This window comes from Ambystoma mexicanum, chromosome 6q (genome assembly GCF_040938575.1).
Source record: "Ambystoma mexicanum isolate Mex_15411 chromosome 6q, UKY_AmexF1_1, whole genome shotgun sequence".
NCBI lineage: Eukaryota > Metazoa > Chordata > Amphibia > Caudata > Ambystomatidae > Ambystoma > Ambystoma mexicanum.
The window spans coordinates 1,593,322,959-1,593,340,740 of NC_090937.1; the positions used below are offsets into that span (position 1 = coordinate 1,593,322,959).

General features: G+C 53.7%; 19 non-coding genes across 19 annotated transcripts; all 19 read left to right on the top strand.

Annotated features, from left to right (window-relative positions):
* The first annotated feature begins 241 nt into the window (after positions 1-241).
* LOC138517399 (U2 spliceosomal RNA) lies at positions 242-432 on the top strand. Its single transcript, XR_011282587.1, has one exon. It is a non-coding gene; the product is annotated as a U2 spliceosomal RNA (small nuclear RNA).
* A 1,231-nt stretch (positions 433-1,663) lies between these two features.
* Positions 1,664-1,848, top strand: LOC138517599 (U2 spliceosomal RNA). The gene has a single exon (XR_011282748.1). It is a non-coding gene; the product is annotated as a U2 spliceosomal RNA (small nuclear RNA).
* A 636-nt stretch (positions 1,849-2,484) lies between these two features.
* Positions 2,485-2,675, top strand: LOC138517400 (U2 spliceosomal RNA). Its single transcript, XR_011282588.1, has one exon. It is a non-coding gene; the product is annotated as a U2 spliceosomal RNA (small nuclear RNA).
* A 626-nt stretch (positions 2,676-3,301) lies between these two features.
* LOC138517401 (U2 spliceosomal RNA) lies at positions 3,302-3,492 on the top strand. The gene has a single exon (XR_011282589.1). It is a non-coding gene; the product is annotated as a U2 spliceosomal RNA (small nuclear RNA).
* A 636-nt stretch (positions 3,493-4,128) lies between these two features.
* LOC138517403 (U2 spliceosomal RNA) lies at positions 4,129-4,319 on the top strand. The gene has a single exon (XR_011282591.1). It is a non-coding gene; the product is annotated as a U2 spliceosomal RNA (small nuclear RNA).
* Positions 4,320-4,955: 636 nt separating this feature from the next.
* LOC138517404 (U2 spliceosomal RNA) lies at positions 4,956-5,146 on the top strand. The gene has a single exon (XR_011282592.1). It is a non-coding gene; the product is annotated as a U2 spliceosomal RNA (small nuclear RNA).
* A 636-nt stretch (positions 5,147-5,782) lies between these two features.
* LOC138517405 (U2 spliceosomal RNA) lies at positions 5,783-5,973 on the top strand. Its single transcript, XR_011282593.1, has one exon. It is a non-coding gene; the product is annotated as a U2 spliceosomal RNA (small nuclear RNA).
* A 636-nt stretch (positions 5,974-6,609) lies between these two features.
* On the top strand, positions 6,610-6,800 carry LOC138517406 (U2 spliceosomal RNA). Its single transcript, XR_011282594.1, has one exon. It is a non-coding gene; the product is annotated as a U2 spliceosomal RNA (small nuclear RNA).
* A 626-nt stretch (positions 6,801-7,426) lies between these two features.
* On the top strand, positions 7,427-7,617 carry LOC138517408 (U2 spliceosomal RNA). Its single transcript, XR_011282595.1, has one exon. It is a non-coding gene; the product is annotated as a U2 spliceosomal RNA (small nuclear RNA).
* Positions 7,618-8,253: 636 nt separating this feature from the next.
* LOC138517409 (U2 spliceosomal RNA) lies at positions 8,254-8,444 on the top strand. The gene has a single exon (XR_011282596.1). It is a non-coding gene; the product is annotated as a U2 spliceosomal RNA (small nuclear RNA).
* Positions 8,445-9,675: 1,231 nt separating this feature from the next.
* Positions 9,676-9,860, top strand: LOC138517600 (U2 spliceosomal RNA). The gene has a single exon (XR_011282749.1). It is a non-coding gene; the product is annotated as a U2 spliceosomal RNA (small nuclear RNA).
* Positions 9,861-10,486: 626 nt separating this feature from the next.
* On the top strand, positions 10,487-10,677 carry LOC138517410 (U2 spliceosomal RNA). The gene has a single exon (XR_011282597.1). It is a non-coding gene; the product is annotated as a U2 spliceosomal RNA (small nuclear RNA).
* Positions 10,678-11,908: 1,231 nt separating this feature from the next.
* On the top strand, positions 11,909-12,093 carry LOC138517601 (U2 spliceosomal RNA). Its single transcript, XR_011282750.1, has one exon. It is a non-coding gene; the product is annotated as a U2 spliceosomal RNA (small nuclear RNA).
* A 636-nt stretch (positions 12,094-12,729) lies between these two features.
* On the top strand, positions 12,730-12,920 carry LOC138517411 (U2 spliceosomal RNA). The gene has a single exon (XR_011282598.1). It is a non-coding gene; the product is annotated as a U2 spliceosomal RNA (small nuclear RNA).
* Positions 12,921-13,546: 626 nt separating this feature from the next.
* LOC138517412 (U2 spliceosomal RNA) lies at positions 13,547-13,737 on the top strand. The gene has a single exon (XR_011282599.1). It is a non-coding gene; the product is annotated as a U2 spliceosomal RNA (small nuclear RNA).
* Positions 13,738-14,968: 1,231 nt separating this feature from the next.
* Positions 14,969-15,152, top strand: LOC138517569 (U2 spliceosomal RNA). Its single transcript, XR_011282721.1, has one exon. It is a non-coding gene; the product is annotated as a U2 spliceosomal RNA (small nuclear RNA).
* Positions 15,153-15,788: 636 nt separating this feature from the next.
* Positions 15,789-15,979, top strand: LOC138517413 (U2 spliceosomal RNA). The gene has a single exon (XR_011282600.1). It is a non-coding gene; the product is annotated as a U2 spliceosomal RNA (small nuclear RNA).
* A 636-nt stretch (positions 15,980-16,615) lies between these two features.
* LOC138517415 (U2 spliceosomal RNA) lies at positions 16,616-16,806 on the top strand. Its single transcript, XR_011282602.1, has one exon. It is a non-coding gene; the product is annotated as a U2 spliceosomal RNA (small nuclear RNA).
* A 626-nt stretch (positions 16,807-17,432) lies between these two features.
* On the top strand, positions 17,433-17,623 carry LOC138517416 (U2 spliceosomal RNA). The gene has a single exon (XR_011282603.1). It is a non-coding gene; the product is annotated as a U2 spliceosomal RNA (small nuclear RNA).
* Positions 17,624-17,782: the final 159 nt, after the last annotated feature.

Below are 17,782 nucleotides of genomic sequence, written 5' to 3' on the forward strand. Positions count from 1 at the left end.
TGCCAGGCCGAGGCTGCAGCTTGGCTGGGCAGAGCTCTGCAGCCTGTGCCTGGCCGCCCCGGCCCTGGCGCTCTGGGACCCTTGGAAATCTGGGGGCGGAGCCATGCAAAATATCGCCGGGCATGCTGGTCATGCAAATGCTATTCCTGGCCGAGGAGTCTGGGGTTCTGCAGCAGAGCGTTGCTCCGAGTCAGCAGGGTAGCTGCCGAGCAGCAGTCTTTCCGGCGAACCCTTTGGGGGCATCGCTTCTCGGCCTTTTGGCTAAGATCAAGTGTAGTATCTGTTCTTATCAGTTTAATATCTGATACGTCCTCTATCTGGGGACCATATATTAAATTGATTTTTGGAACAGGGAGATGGAATGGGAGCTTGCTCTGTCCACTCCACGCATCAACCTGGTATTGCAGTACCTCCAGGACTGGTGCACTTCCCCACTTGGGGAAAACAATGCTGTGAAAAAAAAAGACGGAGCAATTCTGGAAACTTGTGCACTTTGCAATATTTTTGGGTTGAACTCGGATGCATTTTCTTCATTGTCTTGGAAAAGGTGCTGTCGTGCCCGTCACAGGAGAAAAAAAGTCTGCCCCTTTGCTCGCTTTTCACGGGAGCTGCAAAGCAAAGGTGCCAGCCAGCCAGCCAGCCAGCCAGACTCGGCCTGCAGCAGCAGCCCCACAAGGAGGAGATGGGGGACACTGTCCTTGCCCTGCCTCACCCCTGAAAGGCCCCGAACGGCCACGAACGGCCAAGCCTTATCTGAGGGGGACGCACTTGGGGGAACATCCCCTGGGCAGCTGAGGGTGACTTTCGCCGCTAGGTGACGGGGCCAGTGCCAGGCCGAGGCTGCAGCTTGGCTGGGCAGAGCTCTGCAGCCTGTGCCTGGCCGCCCCGGCCCTGGCGCTCTGGGACCCTTGGAAATCTGGGGGCGGAGCCATGCAAAATATCGCCGGGCATGCTGGTCATGCAAATGCTATTCCTGGCCGAGGAGTCTGGGGTTCTGCAGCAGAGCGTTGCTCCGAGTCAGCAGGGTAGCTGCCGAGCAGCAGTCTTTCCGGCGAACCCTTTGGGGGCATCGCTTCTCGGCCTTTTGGCTAAGATCAAGTGTAGTAAATGCGCTCAGGACGAATCAACACTACACTTTGTGTGGAATTGTGCATTTGCAAAACAAGTGTGGGAAAAACTGGAAACACTGATTTTTGCAATCACAGGAGAACAGACCCTGACGTTCGAATCCATCTTGACAGGGATACAGGAGGGAGGAGGGAAACAAGAGAAAATTCTTTTTCACCAAATTACATCAGCAACGAAAGAAGCCTTATGGAAGGCCAGAACATTACTAGTGCTACAGCACAAAAACATCACTCCAGAGGAGTGTGTAAAGTTAGCGTTGTGTTTTTTATACACATATTACTGTCTTGATGCCAAAGTCAAGGGCAAACAAGAGGCACAAAACATTTGGCAACAAGACAACTGGAGAACGTTAACTATTTAACTAATCTGGGTTAGGGAGAGCAGTTTGCTCAAAGTCTTTCTTTTTGACAGTTTTTTAACCAAATTCAATTTTAATTCGTGAAAATCTTTTAATTCGAGAACTAATTGGCGTATAGTCGCAAGTAGTATATACTACTTTGCTGGAGGAAAGGGACGGTTGTAAGGGGAGATGTGGAGACCGTTCAAAAAAAAAAAAAAAAAAAAAAATCTGTTCTTATCAGTTTAATATCTGATACGTCCTCTATCTGGGGACCATATATTAAATTGATTTTTGGAACAGGGAGATGGAATGGGAGCTTGCTCTGTCCACTCCACGCATCAACCTGGTATTGCAGTACCTCCAGGACTGGTGCACTTCCCCACTTGGGGAAAACAATGCTGTGAAAAAAAAAGACGGAGCAATTCTGGAAACTTGTGCACTTTGCAATATTTTTGGGTTGAACTCGGATGCATTTTCTTCATTGTCTTGGAAAAGGTGCTGTCGTGCCCGTCACAGGAGAAAAAAAGTCTGCCCCTTTGCTCGCTTTTCACGGGAGCTGCAAAGCAAAGGTGCCAGCCAGCCAGCCAGCCAGCCAGACTCGGCCTGCAGCAGCAGCCCCACAAGGAGGAGATGGGGGACACTGTCCTTGCCCTGCCTCACCCCTGAAAGGCCCTGAACGGCCACGAACGGCCAAGCCTTATCTGAGGGGGACGCACTTGGGGGAACATCCCCTGGGCAGCTGAGGGTGACTTTCGCCGCTAGGTGACGGGGCCAGTGCCAGGCCGAGGCTGCAGCTTGGCTGGGCAGAGCTCTGCAGCCTGTGCCTGGCCGCCCCGGCCCTGGCGCTCTGGGACCCTTGGAAATCTGGGGGCGGAGCCATGCAAAATATCGCCGGGCATGCTGGTCATGCAAATGCTATTCCTGGCCGAGGAGTCTGGGGTTCTGCAGCAGAGCGTTGCTCCGAGTCAGCAGGGTAGCTGCCGAGCAGCAGTCTTTCCGGCGAACCCTTTGGGGGCATCGCTTCTCGGCCTTTTGGCTAAGATCAAGTGTAGTATCTGTTCTTATCAGTTTAATATCTGATACGTCCTCTATCTGGGGACCATATATTAAATTGATTTTTGGAACAGGGAGATGGAATGGGAGCTTGCTCTGTCCACTCCACGCATCAACCTGGTATTGCAGTACCTCCAGGACTGGTGCACTTCCCCACTTGGGGAAAACAATGCTGTGAAAAAAAAAGACGGAGCAATTCTGGAAACTTGTGCACTTTGCAATATTTTTGGGTTGAACTCGGATGCATTTTCTTCATTGTCTTGGAAAAGGTGCTGTCGTGCCCGTCACAGGAGAAAAAAAGTCTGCCCCTTTGCTCGCTTTTCACGGGAGCTGCAAAGCAAAGGTGCCAGCCAGCCAGCCAGCCAGCCAGACTCGGCCTGCAGCAGCAGCCCCACAAGGAGGAGATGGGGGACACTGTCCTTGCCCTGCCTCACCCCTGAAAGGCCCCGAACGGCCAAGCCTTATCTGAGGGGGACGCACTTGGGGGAACATCCCCTGGGCAGCTGAGGGTGACTTTCGCCGCTAGGTGACGGGGCCAGTGCCAGGCCGAGGCTGCAGCTTGGCTGGGCAGAGCTCTGCAGCCTGTGCCTGGCCGCCTCGGCCCTGGCGCTCTGGGACCCTTGGAAATCTGGGGGCGGAGCCATGCAAAATATCGCCGGGCATGCTGGTCATGCAAATGCTATTCCTGGCCGAGGAGTCTGGGGTTCTGCAGCAGAGCGTTGCTCCGAGTCAGCAGGGTAGCTGCCGAGCAGCAGTCTTTCCGGCGAACCCTTTGGGGGCATCGCTTCTCGGCCTTTTGGCTAAGATCAAGTGTAGTATCTGTTCTTATCAGTTTAATATCTGATACGTCCTCTATCTGGGGACCATATATTAAATTGATTTTTGGAACAGGGAGATGGAATGGGAGCTTGCTCTGTCCACTCCACGCATCAACCTGGTATTGCAGTACCTCCAGGACTGGTGCACTTCCCCACTTGGGGAAAACAATGCTGTGAAAAAAAAAGACGGAGCAATTCTGGAAACTTGTGCACTTTGCAATATTTTTGGGTTGAACTCGGATGCATTTTCTTCATTGTCTTGGAAAAGGTGCTGTCGTGCCCGTCACAGGAGAAAAAAAGTCTGCCCCTTTGCTCGCTTTTCACGGGAGCTGCAAAGCAAAGGTGCCAGCCAGCCAGCCAGCCAGCCAGACTCGGCCTGCAGCAGCAGCCCCACAAGGAGGAGATGGGGGACACTGTCCTTGCCCTGCCTCACCCCTGAAAGGCCCCGAACGGCCCCGAACGGCCAAGCCTTATCTGAGGGGGACGCACTTGGGGGAACATCCCCTGGGCAGCTGAGGGTGACTTTCGCCGCTAGGTGACGGGGCCAGTGCCAGGCCGAGGCTGCAGCTTGGCTGGGCAGAGCTCTGCAGCCTGTGCCTGGCCGCCCCGGCCCTGGCGCTCTGGGACCCTTGGAAATCTGGGGGCGGAGCCATGCAAAATATCGCCGGGCATGCTGGTCATGCAAATGCTATTCCTGGCCGAGGAGTCTGGGGTTCTGCAGCAGAGCGTTGCTCCGAGTCAGCAGGGTAGCTGCCGAGCAGCAGTCTTTCCGGCGAACCCTTTGGGGGCATCGCTTCTCGGCCTTTTGGCTAAGATCAAGTGTAGTATCTGTTCTTATCAGTTTAATATCTGATACGTCCTCTATCTGGGGACCATATATTAAATTGATTTTTGGAACAGGGAGATGGAATGGGAGCTTGCTCTGTCCACTCCACGCATCAACCTGGTATTGCAGTACCTCCAGGACTGGTGCACTTCCCCACTTGGGGAAAACAATGCTGTGAAAAAAAAAGACGGAGCAATTCTGGAAACTTGTGCACTTTGCAATATTTTTGGGTTGAACTCGGATGCATTTTCTTCATTGTCTTGGAAAAGGTGCTGTCGTGCCCGTCACAGGAGAAAAAAAGTCTGCCCCTTTGCTCGCTTTTCACGGGAGCTGCAAAGCAAAGGTGCCAGCCAGCCAGCCAGCCAGCCAGACTCGGCCTGCAGCAGCAGCCCCACAAGGAGGAGATGGGGGACACTGTCCTTGCCCTGCCTCACCCCTGAAAGGCCCCGAACGGCCACGAACGGCCAAGCCTTATCTGAGGGGGACGCACTTGGGGGAACATCCCCTGGGCAGCTGAGGGTGACTTTCGCCGCTAGGTGACGGGGCCAGTGCCAGGCCGAGGCTGCAGCTTGGCTGGGCAGAGCTCTGCAGCCTGTGCCTGGCCGCCCCGGCCCTGGCGCTCTGGGACCCTTGGAAATCTGGGGGCGGAGCCATGCAAAATATCGCCGGGCATGCTGGTCATGCAAATGCTATTCCTGGCCGAGGAGTCTGGGGTTCTGCAGCAGAGCGTTGCTCCGAGTCAGCAGGGTAGCTGCCGAGCAGCAGTCTTTCCGGCGAACCCTTTGGGGGCATCGCTTCTCGGCCTTTTGGCTAAGATCAAGTGTAGTATCTGTTCTTATCAGTTTAATATCTGATACGTCCTCTATCTGGGGACCATATATTAAATTGATTTTTGGAACAGGGAGATGGAATGGGAGCTTGCTCTGTCCACTCCACGCATCAACCTGGTATTGCAGTACCTCCAGGACTGGTGCACTTCCCCACTTGGGGAAAACAATGCTGTGAAAAAAAAAGACGGAGCAATTCTGGAAACTTGTGCACTTTGCAATATTTTTGGGTTGAACTCGGATGCATTTTCTTCATTGTCTTGGAAAAGGTGCTGTCGTGCCCGTCACAGGAGAAAAAAAGTCTGCCCCTTTGCTCGCTTTTCACGGGAGCTGCAAAGCAAAGGTGCCAGCCAGCCAGCCAGCCAGCCAGACTCGGCCTGCAGCAGCAGCCCCACAAGGAGGAGATGGGGGACACTGTCCTTGCCCTGCCTCACCCCTGAAAGGCCCCGAACGGCCACGAACGGCCAAGCCTTATCTGAGGGGGACGCACTTGGGGGAACATCCCCTGGGCAGCTGAGGGTGACTTTCGCCGCTAGGTGACGGGGCCAGTGCCAGGCCGAGGCTGCAGCTTGGCTGGGCAGAGCTCTGCAGCCTGTGCCTGGCCGCCCCGGCCCTGGCGCTCTGGGACCCTTGGAAATCTGGGGGCGGAGCCATGCAAAATATCGCCGGGCATGCTGGTCATGCAAATGCTATTCCTGGCCGAGGAGTCTGGGGTTCTGCAGCAGAGCGTTGCTCCGAGTCAGCAGGGTAGCTGCCGAGCAGCAGTCTTTCCGGCGAACCCTTTGGGGGCATCGCTTCTCGGCCTTTTGGCTAAGATCAAGTGTAGTATCTGTTCTTATCAGTTTAATATCTGATACGTCCTCTATCTGGGGACCATATATTAAATTGATTTTTGGAACAGGGAGATGGAATGGGAGCTTGCTCTGTCCACTCCACGCATCAACCTGGTATTGCAGTACCTCCAGGACTGGTGCACTTCCCCACTTGGGGAAAACAATGCTGTGAAAAAAAAAGACGGAGCAATTCTGGAAACTTGTGCACTTTGCAATATTTTTGGGTTGAACTCGGATGCATTTTCTTCATTGTCTTGGAAAAGGTGCTGTCGTGCCCGTCACAGGAGAAAAAAAGTCTGCCCCTTTGCTCGCTTTTCACGGGAGCTGCAAAGCAAAGGTGCCAGCCAGCCAGCCAGCCAGCCAGACTCGGCCTGCAGCAGCAGCCCCACAAGGAGGAGATGGGGGACACTGTCCTTGCCCTGCCTCACCCCTGAAAGGCCCCGAACGGCCACGAACGGCCAAGCCTTATCTGAGGGGGACGCACTTGGGGGAACATCCCCTGGGCAGCTGAGGGTGACTTTCGCCGCTAGGTGACGGGGCCAGTGCCAGGCCGAGGCTGCAGCTTGGCTGGGCAGAGCTCTGCAGCCTGTGCCTGGCCGCCCCGGCCCTGGCGCTCTGGGACCCTTGGAAATCTGGGGGCGGAGCCATGCAAAATATCGCCGGGCATGCTGGTCATGCAAATGCTATTCCTGGCCGAGGAGTCTGGGGTTCTGCAGCAGAGCGTTGCTCCGAGTCAGCAGGGTAGCTGCCGAGCAGCAGTCTTTCCGGCGAACCCTTTGGGGGCATCGCTTCTCGGCCTTTTGGCTAAGATCAAGTGTAGTATCTGTTCTTATCAGTTTAATATCTGATACGTCCTCTATCTGGGGACCATATATTAAATTGATTTTTGGAACAGGGAGATGGAATGGGAGCTTGCTCTGTCCACTCCACGCATCAACCTGGTATTGCAGTACCTCCAGGACTGGTGCACTTCCCCACTTGGGGAAAACAATGCTGTGAAAAAAAAAGACGGAGCAATTCTGGAAACTTGTGCACTTTGCAATATTTTTGGGTTGAACTCGGATGCATTTTCTTCATTGTCTTGGAAAAGGTGCTGTCGTGCCCGTCACAGGAGAAAAAAAGTCTGCCCCTTTGCTCGCTTTTCACGGGAGCTGCAAAGCAAAGGTGCCAGCCAGCCAGCCAGCCAGCCAGACTCGGCCTGCAGCAGCAGCCCCACAAGGAGGAGATGGGGGACACTGTCCTTGCCCTGCCTCACCCCTGAAAGGCCCCGAACGGCCAAGCCTTATCTGAGGGGGACGCACTTGGGGGAACATCCCCTGGGCAGCTGAGGGTGACTTTCGCCGCTAGGTGACGGGGCCAGTGCCAGGCCGAGGCTGCAGCTTGGCTGGGCAGAGCTCTGCAGCCTGTGCCTGGCCGCCCCGGCCCTGGCGCTCTGGGACCCTTGGAAATCTGGGGGCGGAGCCATGCAAAATATCGCCGGGCATGCTGGTCATGCAAATGCTATTCCTGGCCGAGGAGTCTGGGGTTCTGCAGCAGAGCGTTGCTCCGAGTCAGCAGGGTAGCTGCCGAGCAGCAGTCTTTCCGGCGAACCCTTTGGGGGCATCGCTTCTCGGCCTTTTGGCTAAGATCAAGTGTAGTATCTGTTCTTATCAGTTTAATATCTGATACGTCCTCTATCTGGGGACCATATATTAAATTGATTTTTGGAACAGGGAGATGGAATGGGAGCTTGCTCTGTCCACTCCACGCATCAACCTGGTATTGCAGTACCTCCAGGACTGGTGCACTTCCCCACTTGGGGAAAACAATGCTGTGAAAAAAAAAGACGGAGCAATTCTGGAAACTTGTGCACTTTGCAATATTTTTGGGTTGAACTCGGATGCATTTTCTTCATTGTCTTGGAAAAGGTGCTGTCGTGCCCGTCACAGGAGAAAAAAAGTCTGCCCCTTTGCTCGCTTTTCACGGGAGCTGCAAAGCAAAGGTGCCAGCCAGCCAGCCAGCCAGCCAGACTCGGCCTGCAGCAGCAGCCCCACAAGGAGGAGATGGGGGACACTGTCCTTGCCCTGCCTCACCCCTGAAAGGCCCCGAACGGCCACGAACGGCCAAGCCTTATCTGAGGGGGACGCACTTGGGGGAACATCCCCTGGGCAGCTGAGGGTGACTTTCGCCGCTAGGTGACGGGGCCAGTGCCAGGCCGAGGCTGCAGCTTGGCTGGGCAGAGCTCTGCAGCCTGTGCCTGGCCGCCCCGGCCCTGGCGCTCTGGGACCCTTGGAAATCTGGGGGCGGAGCCATGCAAAATATCGCCGGGCATGCTGGTCATGCAAATGCTATTCCTGGCCGAGGAGTCTGGGGTTCTGCAGCAGAGCGTTGCTCCGAGTCAGCAGGGTAGCTGCCGAGCAGCAGTCTTTCCGGCGAACCCTTTGGGGGCATCGCTTCTCGGCCTTTTGGCTAAGATCAAGTGTAGTATCTGTTCTTATCAGTTTAATATCTGATACGTCCTCTATCTGGGGACCATATATTAAATTGATTTTTGGAACAGGGAGATGGAATGGGAGCTTGCTCTGTCCACTCCACGCATCAACCTGGTATTGCAGTACCTCCAGGACTGGTGCACTTCCCCACTTGGGGAAAACAATGCTGTGAAAAAAAAAGACGGAGCAATTCTGGAAACTTGTGCACTTTGCAATATTTTTGGGTTGAACTCGGATGCATTTTCTTCATTGTCTTGGAAAAGGTGCTGTCGTGCCCGTCACAGGAGAAAAAAAGTCTGCCCCTTTGCTCGCTTTTCACGGGAGCTGCAAAGCAAAGGTGCCAGCCAGCCAGCCAGCCAGCCAGACTCGGCCTGCAGCAGCAGCCCCACAAGGAGGAGATGGGGGACACTGTCCTTGCCCTGCCTCACCCCTGAAAGGCCCCGAACGGCCACGAACGGCCAAGCCTTATCTGAGGGGGACGCACTTGGGGGAACATCCCCTGGGCAGCTGAGGGTGACTTTCGCCGCTAGGTGACGGGGCCAGTGCCAGGCCGAGGCTGCAGCTTGGCTGGGCAGAGCTCTGCAGCCTGTGCCTGGCCGCCTCGGCCCTGGCGCTCTGGGACCCTTGGAAATCTGGGGGCGGAGCCATGCAAAATATCGCCGGGCATGCTGGTCATGCAAATGCTATTCCTGGCCGAGGAGTCTGGGGTTCTGCAGCAGAGCGTTGCTCCGAGTCAGCAGGGTAGCTGCCGAGCAGCAGTCTTTCCGGCGAACCCTTTGGGGGCATCGCTTCTCGGCCTTTTGGCTAAGATCAAGTGTAGTAAATGCGCTCAGGACGAATCAACACTACACTTTGTGTGGAATTGTGCATTTGCAAAACAAGTGTGGGAAAAACTGGAAACACTGATTTTTGCAATCACAGGAGAACAGACCCTGACGTTCGAATCCATCTTGACAGGGATACAGGAGGGAGGAGGGAAACAAGAGAAAATTCTTTTTCACCAAATTACATCAGCAACGAAAGAAGCCTTATGGAAGGCCAGAACATTACTAGTGCTACAGCACAAAAACATCACTCCAGAGGAGTGTGTAAAGTTAGCGTTGTGTTTTTTATACACATATTACTGTCTTGATGCCAAAGTCAAGGGCAAACAAGAGGCACAAAACATTTGGCAACAAGACAACTGGAGAACGTTAACTATTTAACTAATCTGGGTTAGGGAGAGCAGTTTGCTCAAAGTCTTTCTTTTTGACAGTTTTTTAACCAAATTCAATTTTAATTCGTGAAAATCTTTTAATTCGAGAACTAATTGGCGTATAGTCGCAAGTAGTATATACTACTTTGCTGGAGGAAAGGGACGGTTGTAAGGGGAGATGTGGAGACCGTTCAAAAAAAAAAAAAAAAAAAAAAATCTGTTCTTATCAGTTTAATATCTGATACGTCCTCTATCTGGGGACCATATATTAAATTGATTTTTGGAACAGGGAGATGGAATGGGAGCTTGCTCTGTCCACTCCACGCATCAACCTGGTATTGCAGTACCTCCAGGACTGGTGCACTTCCCCACTTGGGGAAAACAATGCTGTGAAAAAAAAAGACGGAGCAATTCTGGAAACTTGTGCACTTTGCAATATTTTTGGGTTGAACTCGGATGCATTTTCTTCATTGTCTTGGAAAAGGTGCTGTCGTGCCCGTCACAGGAGAAAAAAAGTCTGCCCCTTTGCTCGCTTTTCACGGGAGCTGCAAAGCAAAGGTGCCAGCCAGCCAGCCAGCCAGCCAGACTCGGCCTGCAGCAGCAGCCCCACAAGGAGGAGATGGGGGACACTGTCCTTGCCCTGCCTCACCCCTGAAAGGCCCCGAACGGCCAAGCCTTATCTGAGGGGGACGCACTTGGGGGAACATCCCCTGGGCAGCTGAGGGTGACTTTCGCCGCTAGGTGACGGGGCCAGTGCCAGGCCGAGGCTGCAGCTTGGCTGGGCAGAGCTCTGCAGCCTGTGCCTGGCCGCCCCGGCCCTGGCGCTCTGGGACCCTTGGAAATCTGGGGGCGGAGCCATGCAAAATATCGCCGGGCATGCTGGTCATGCAAATGCTATTCCTGGCCGAGGAGTCTGGGGTTCTGCAGCAGAGCGTTGCTCCGAGTCAGCAGGGTAGCTGCCGAGCAGCAGTCTTTCCGGCGAACCCTTTGGGGGCATCGCTTCTCGGCCTTTTGGCTAAGATCAAGTGTAGTATCTGTTCTTATCAGTTTAATATCTGATACGTCCTCTATCTGGGGACCATATATTAAATTGATTTTTGGAACAGGGAGATGGAATGGGAGCTTGCTCTGTCCACTCCACGCATCAACCTGGTATTGCAGTACCTCCAGGACTGGTGCACTTCCCCACTTGGGGAAAACAATGCTGTGAAAAAAAAAGACGGAGCAATTCTGGAAACTTGTGCACTTTGCAATATTTTTGGGTTGAACTCGGATGCATTTTCTTCATTGTCTTGGAAAAGGTGCTGTCGTGCCCGTCACAGGAGAAAAAAAGTCTGCCCCTTTGCTCGCTTTTCACGGGAGCTGCAAAGCAAAGGTGCCAGCCAGCCAGCCAGCCAGCCAGACTCGGCCTGCAGCAGCAGCCCCACAAGGAGGAGATGGGGGACACTGTCCTTGCCCTGCCTCACCCCTGAAAGGCCCCGAACGGCCACGAACGGCCAAGCCTTATCTGAGGGGGACGCACTTGGGGGAACATCCCCTGGGCAGCTGAGGGTGACTTTCGCCGCTAGGTGACGGGGCCAGTGCCAGGCCGAGGCTGCAGCTTGGCTGGGCAGAGCTCTGCAGCCTGTGCCTGGCCGCCCCGGCCCTGGCGCTCTGGGACCCTTGGAAATCTGGGGGCGGAGCCATGCAAAATATCGCCGGGCATGCTGGTCATGCAAATGCTATTCCTGGCCGAGGAGTCTGGGGTTCTGCAGCAGAGCGTTGCTCCGAGTCAGCAGGGTAGCTGCCGAGCAGCAGTCTTTCCGGCGAACCCTTTGGGGGCATCGCTTCTCGGCCTTTTGGCTAAGATCAAGTGTAGTAAATGCGCTCAGGACGAATCAACACTACACTTTGTGTGGAATTGTGCATTTGCAAAACAAGTGTGGGAAAAACTGGAAACACTGATTTTTGCAATCACAGGAGAACAGACCCTGACGTTCGAATCCATCTTGACAGGGATACAGGAGGGAGGAGGGAAACAAGAGAAAATTCTTTTTCACCAAATTACATCAGCAACGAAAGAAGCCTTATGGAAGGCCAGAACATTACTAGTGCTACAGCACAAAAACATCACTCCAGAGGAGTGTGTAAAGTTAGCGTTGTGTTTTTTATACACATATTACTGTCTTGATGCCAAAGTCAAGGGCAAACAAGAGGCACAAAACATTTGGCAACAAGACAACTGGAGAACGTTAACTATTTAACTAATCTGGGTTAGGGAGAGCAGTTTGCTCAAAGTCTTTCTTTTTGACAGTTTTTTAACCAAATTCAATTTTAATTCGTGAAAATCTTTTAATTCGAGAACTAATTGGCGTATAGTCGCAAGTAGTATATACTACTTTGCTGGAGGAAAGGGACGGTTGTAAGGGGAGATGTGGAGACCGTTCAAAAAAAAAAAAAAAAAAAAAAATCTGTTCTTATCAGTTTAATATCTGATACGTCCTCTATCTGGGGACCATATATTAAATTGATTTTTGGAACAGGGAGATGGAATGGGAGCTTGCTCTGTCCACTCCACGCATCAACCTGGTATTGCAGTACCTCCAGGACTGGTGCACTTCCCCACTTGGGGAAAACAATGCTGTGAAAAAAAAAGACGGAGCAATTCTGGAAACTTGTGCACTTTGCAATATTTTTGGGTTGAACTCGGATGCATTTTCTTCATTGTCTTGGAAAAGGTGCTGTCGTGCCCGTCACAGGAGAAAAAAAGTCTGCCCCTTTGCTCGCTTTTCACGGGAGCTGCAAAGCAAAGGTGCCAGCCAGCCAGCCAGCCAGCCAGACTCGGCCTGCAGCAGCAGCCCCACAAGGAGGAGATGGGGGACACTGTCCTTGCCCTGCCTCACCCCTGAAAGGCCCTGAACGGCCACGAACGGCCAAGCCTTATCTGAGGGGGACGCACTTGGGGGAACATCCCCTGGGCAGCTGAGGGTGACTTTCGCCGCTAGGTGACGGGGCCAGTGCCAGGCCGAGGCTGCAGCTTGGCTGGGCAGAGCTCTGCAGCCTGTGCCTGGCCGCCCCGGCCCTGGCGCTCTGGGACCCTTGGAAATCTGGGGGCGGAGCCATGCAAAATATCGCCGGGCATGCTGGTCATGCAAATGCTATTCCTGGCCGAGGAGTCTGGGGTTCTGCAGCAGAGCGTTGCTCCGAGTCAGCAGGGTAGCTGCCGAGCAGCAGTCTTTCCGGCGAACCCTTTGGGGGCATCGCTTCTCGGCCTTTTGGCTAAGATCAAGTGTAGTATCTGTTCTTATCAGTTTAATATCTGATACGTCCTCTATCTGGGGACCATATATTAAATTGATTTTTGGAACAGGGAGATGGAATGGGAGCTTGCTCTGTCCACTCCACGCATCAACCTGGTATTGCAGTACCTCCAGGACTGGTGCACTTCCCCACTTGGGGAAAACAATGCTGTGAAAAAAAAAGACGGAGCAATTCTGGAAACTTGTGCACTTTGCAATATTTTTGGGTTGAACTCGGATGCATTTTCTTCATTGTCTTGGAAAAGGTGCTGTCGTGCCCGTCACAGGAGAAAAAAAGTCTGCCCCTTTGCTCGCTTTTCACGGGAGCTGCAAAGCAAAGGTGCCAGCCAGCCAGCCAGCCAGCCAGACTCGGCCTGCAGCAGCAGCCCCACAAGGAGGAGATGGGGGACACTGTCCTTGCCCTGCCTCACCCCTGAAAGGCCCCGAACGGCCAAGCCTTATCTGAGGGGGACGCACTTGGGGGAACATCCCCTGGGCAGCTGAGGGTGACTTTCGCCGCTAGGTGACGGGGCCAGTGCCAGGCCGAGGCTGCAGCTTGGCTGGGCAGAGCTCTGCAGCCTGTGCCTGGCCGCCTCGGCCCTGGCGCTCTGGGACCCTTGGAAATCTGGGGGCGGAGCCATGCAAAATATCGCCGGGCATGCTGGTCATGCAAATGCTATTCCTGGCCGAGGAGTCTGGGGTTCTGCAGCAGAGCGTTGCTCCGAGTCAGCAGGGTAGCTGCCGAGCAGCAGTCTTTCCGGCGAACCCTTTGGGGGCATCGCTTCTCGGCCTTTTGGCTAAGATCAAGTGTAGTATCTGTTCTTATCAGTTTAATATCTGATACGTCCTCTATCTGGGGACCATATATTAAATTGATTTTTGGAACAGGGAGATGGAATGGGAGCTTGCTCTGTCCACTCCACGCATCAACCTGGTATTGCAGTACCTCCAGGACTGGTGCACTTCCCCACTTGGGGAAAACAATGCTGTGAAAAAAAAAGACGGAGCAATTCTGGAAACTTGTGCACTTTGCAATATTTTTGGGTTGAACTCGGATGCATTTTCTTCATTGTCTTGGAAAAGGTGCTGTCGTGCCCGTCACAGGAGAAAAAAAGTCTGCCCCTTTGCTCGCTTTTCACGGGAGCTGCAAAGCAAAGGTGCCAGCCAGCCAGCCAGCCAGCCAGACTCGGCCTGCAGCAGCAGCCCCACAAGGAGGAGATGGGGGACACTGTCCTTGCCCTGCCTCACCCCTGAAAGGCCCCGAACGGCCACGAACGGCCAAGCCTTATCTGAGGGGGACGCACTTGGGGGAACATCCCCTGGGCAGCTGAGGGTGACTTTCGCCGCTAGGTGACGGGGCCAGTGCCAGGCCGAGGCTGCAGCTTGGCTGGGCAGAGCTCTGCAGCCTGTGCCTGGCCGCCCCGGCCCTGGCGCTCTGGGACCCTTGGAAATCTGGGGGCGGAGCCATGCAAAATATCGCCGGGCATGCTGGTCATGCAAATGCTATTCCTGGCCGAGGAGTCTGGGGTTCTGCAGCAGAGCGTTGCTCCGAGTCAGCAGGGTAGCTGCCGAGCAGCAGTCTTTCCGGCGAACCCTTTGGGGGCATCGCTTCTCGGCCTTTTGGCTAAGATCAAGTGTAGTAAATGCGCTCAGGACGAATCAACACTACACTTTGTGTGGAATTGTGCATTTGCAAAACAAGTGTGGGAAAAACTGGAAACACTGATTTTTGCAATCACAGGAGAACAGACCCTGACGTTCGAATCCATCTTGACAGGGATACAGGAGGGAGGAGGGAAACAAGAGAAAATTCTTTTTCACCAAATTACATCAGCAACGAAAGAAGCCTTATGGAAGGCCAGAACATTACTAGTGCTACAGCACAAAAACATCACTCCAGAGGAGTGTGTAAAGTTAGCGTTGTGTTTTTTATACACATATTACTGTCTTGATGCCAAAGTCAAGGGCAAACAAGAGGCACAAAACATTTGGCAACAAGACAACTGGAGAACGTTAACTATTTAACTAATCTGGGTTAGGGAGAGCAGTTTGCTCAAAGTCTTTCTTTTTGACAGTTTTTTAACCAAATTCAATTTTAATTCGTGAAAATCTTTTAATTCGAGAACTAATTGGCGTATAGTCGCAAGTAGTATATACTACTTTGCTGGAGGAAAGGGACGGTTGTAAGGGGAGATGTGGAGACCGTTCAAAAAAAAAAAAAAAAAAAAAATCTGTTCTTATCAGTTTAATATCTGATACGTCCTCTATCTGGGGACCATATATTAAATTGATTTTTGGAACAGGGAGATGGAATGGGAGCTTGCTCTGTCCACTCCACGCATCAACCTGGTATTGCAGTACCTCCAGGACTGGTGCACTTCCCCACTTGGGGAAAACAATGCTGTGAAAAAAAAAGACGGAGCAATTCTGGAAACTTGTGCACTTTGCAATATTTTTGGGTTGAACTCGGATGCATTTTCTTCATTGTCTTGGAAAAGGTGCTGTCGTGCCCGTCACAGGAGAAAAAAAGTCTGCCCCTTTGCTCGCTTTTCACGGGAGCTGCAAAGCAAAGGTGCCAGCCAGCCAGCCAGCCAGCCAGACTCGGCCTGCAGCAGCAGCCCCACAAGGAGGAGATGGGGGACACTGTCCTTGCCCTGCCTCACCCCTGAAAGGCCCCGAACGGCCACGAACGGCCAAGCCTTATCTGAGGGGGACGCACTTGGGGGAACATCCCCTGGGCAGCTGAGGGTGACTTTCGCCGCTAGGTGACGGGGCCAGTGCCAGGCCGAGGCTGCAGCTTGGCTGGGCAGAGCTCTGCAGCCTGTGCCTGGCCGCCCCGGCCCTGGCGCTCTGGGACCCTTGGAAATCTGGGGGCGGAGCCATGCAAAATATCGCCGGGCATGCTGGTCATGCAAATGCTATTCCTGGCCGAGGAGTCTGGGGTTCTGCAGCAGAGCGTTGCTCCGAGTCAGCAGGGTAGCTGCCGAGCAGCAGTCTTTCCGGCGAACCCTTTGGGGGCATCGCTTCTCGGCCTTTTGGCTAAGATCAAGTGTAGTATCTGTTCTTATCAGTTTAATATCTGATACGTCCTCTATCTGGGGACCATATATTAAATTGATTTTTGGAACAGGGAGATGGAATGGGAGCTTGCTCTGTCCACTCCACGCATCAACCTGGTATTGCAGTACCTCCAGGACTGGTGCACTTCCCCACTTGGGGAAAACAATGCTGTGAAAAAAAAAGACGGAGCAATTCTGGAAACTTGTGCACTTTGCAATATTTTTGGGTTGAACTCGGATGCATTTTCTTCATTGTCTTGGAAAAGGTGCTGTCGTGCCCGTCACAGGAGAAAAAAAGTCTGCCCCTTTGCTCGCTTTTCACGGGAGCTGCAAAGCAAAGGTGCCAGCCAGCCAGCCAGCCAGCCAGACTCGGCCTGCAGCAGCAGCCCCACAAGGAGGAGATGGGGGACACTGTCCTTGCCCTGCCTCACCCCTGAAAGGCCCCGAACGGCCACGAACGGCCAAGCCTTATCTGAGGGGGACGCACTTGGGGGAACATCCCCTGGGCAGCTGAGGGTGACTTTCGCCGCTAGGTGACGGGGCCAGTGCCAGGCCGAGGCTGCAGCTTGGCTGGGCAGAGCTCTGCAGCCTGTGCCTGGCCGCCCCGGCCCTGGCGCTCTGGGACCCTTGGAAATCTGGGGGCGGAGCCATGCAAAATATCGCCGGGCATGCTGGTCATGCAAATGCTATTCCTGGCCGAGGAGTCTGGGGTTCTGCAGCAGAGCGTTGCTCCGAGTCAGCAGGGTAGCTGCCGAGCAGCAGTCTTTCCGGCGAACCCTTTGGGGGCATCGCTTCTCGGCCTTTTGGCTAAGATCAAGTGTAGTATCTGTTCTTATCAGTTTAATATCTGATACGTCCTCTATCTGGGGACCATATATTAAATTGATTTTTGGAACAGGGAGATGGAATGGGAGCTTGCTCTGTCCACTCCACGCATCAACCTGGTATTGCAGTACCTCCAGGACTGGTGCACTTCCCCACTTGGGGAAAACAATGCTGTGAAAAAAAAAGACGGAGCAATTCTGGAAACTTGTGCACTTTGCAATATTTTTGGGTTGAACTCGGATGCATTTTCTTCATTGTCTTGGAAAAGGTGCTGTCGTGCCCGTCACAGGAGAAAAAAAGTCTGCCCCTTTGCTCGCTTTTCACGGGAGCTGCAAAGCAAAGGTGCCAGCCAGCCAGCCAGCCAGCCAGACTCGGCCTGCAGCAGCAGCCCCACAAGGAGGAGATGGGGGACACTGTCCTTGCCCTGCCTCACCCCTGAAAGGCCCCGAACGGCCAAGCCTTATCTGAGGGGGACGCACTTGGGGGAACATCCCCTGGGCAGCTGAGGGTGACTTTCGCCGCTAGGTGACGGGGCCAGTGCCAGGCCGAGGCTGCAGCTTGGCTGGGCAGAGCTCTGCAGCCTGTGCCTGGCCGCCCCGGCCCTGGCGCTCTGGGACCCTTGGAAATCTGGGGGCGGAGCCATGCAAAATATCGCCGGGCATGCTGGTCATGCAAATGCTATTCCTGGCCGAGGAGTCTGGGGTTCTGCAGCAGAGCGTTGCTCCGAGTCAGCAGGGTAGCTGCCGAGCAGCAGTCTTTCCGGCGAACCCTTTGGGGGCATCGCTTCTCGGCCTTTTGGCTAAGATCAAGTGTAGTATCTGTTCTTATCAGTTTAATATCTGATACGTCCTCTATCTGGGGACCATATATTAAATTGATTTTTGGAACAGGGAGATGGAATGGGAGCTTGCTCTGTCCACTCCACGCATCAACCTGGTATTGCAGTACCTCCAGGACTGGTGCACTTCCCCACTTGGGGAAAACAATGCTGTGAAAAAAAAAGACGGAGCAATTCTGGAAACTTGTGCACTTTGCAATATTTTTGGGTTGAACTCGGATGCATTTTCTTCATTGTCTTGGAAAAGGTGCTGTCGTGCCCGTCACAGGAGAAAAAAAGTCTGCCCCTTTG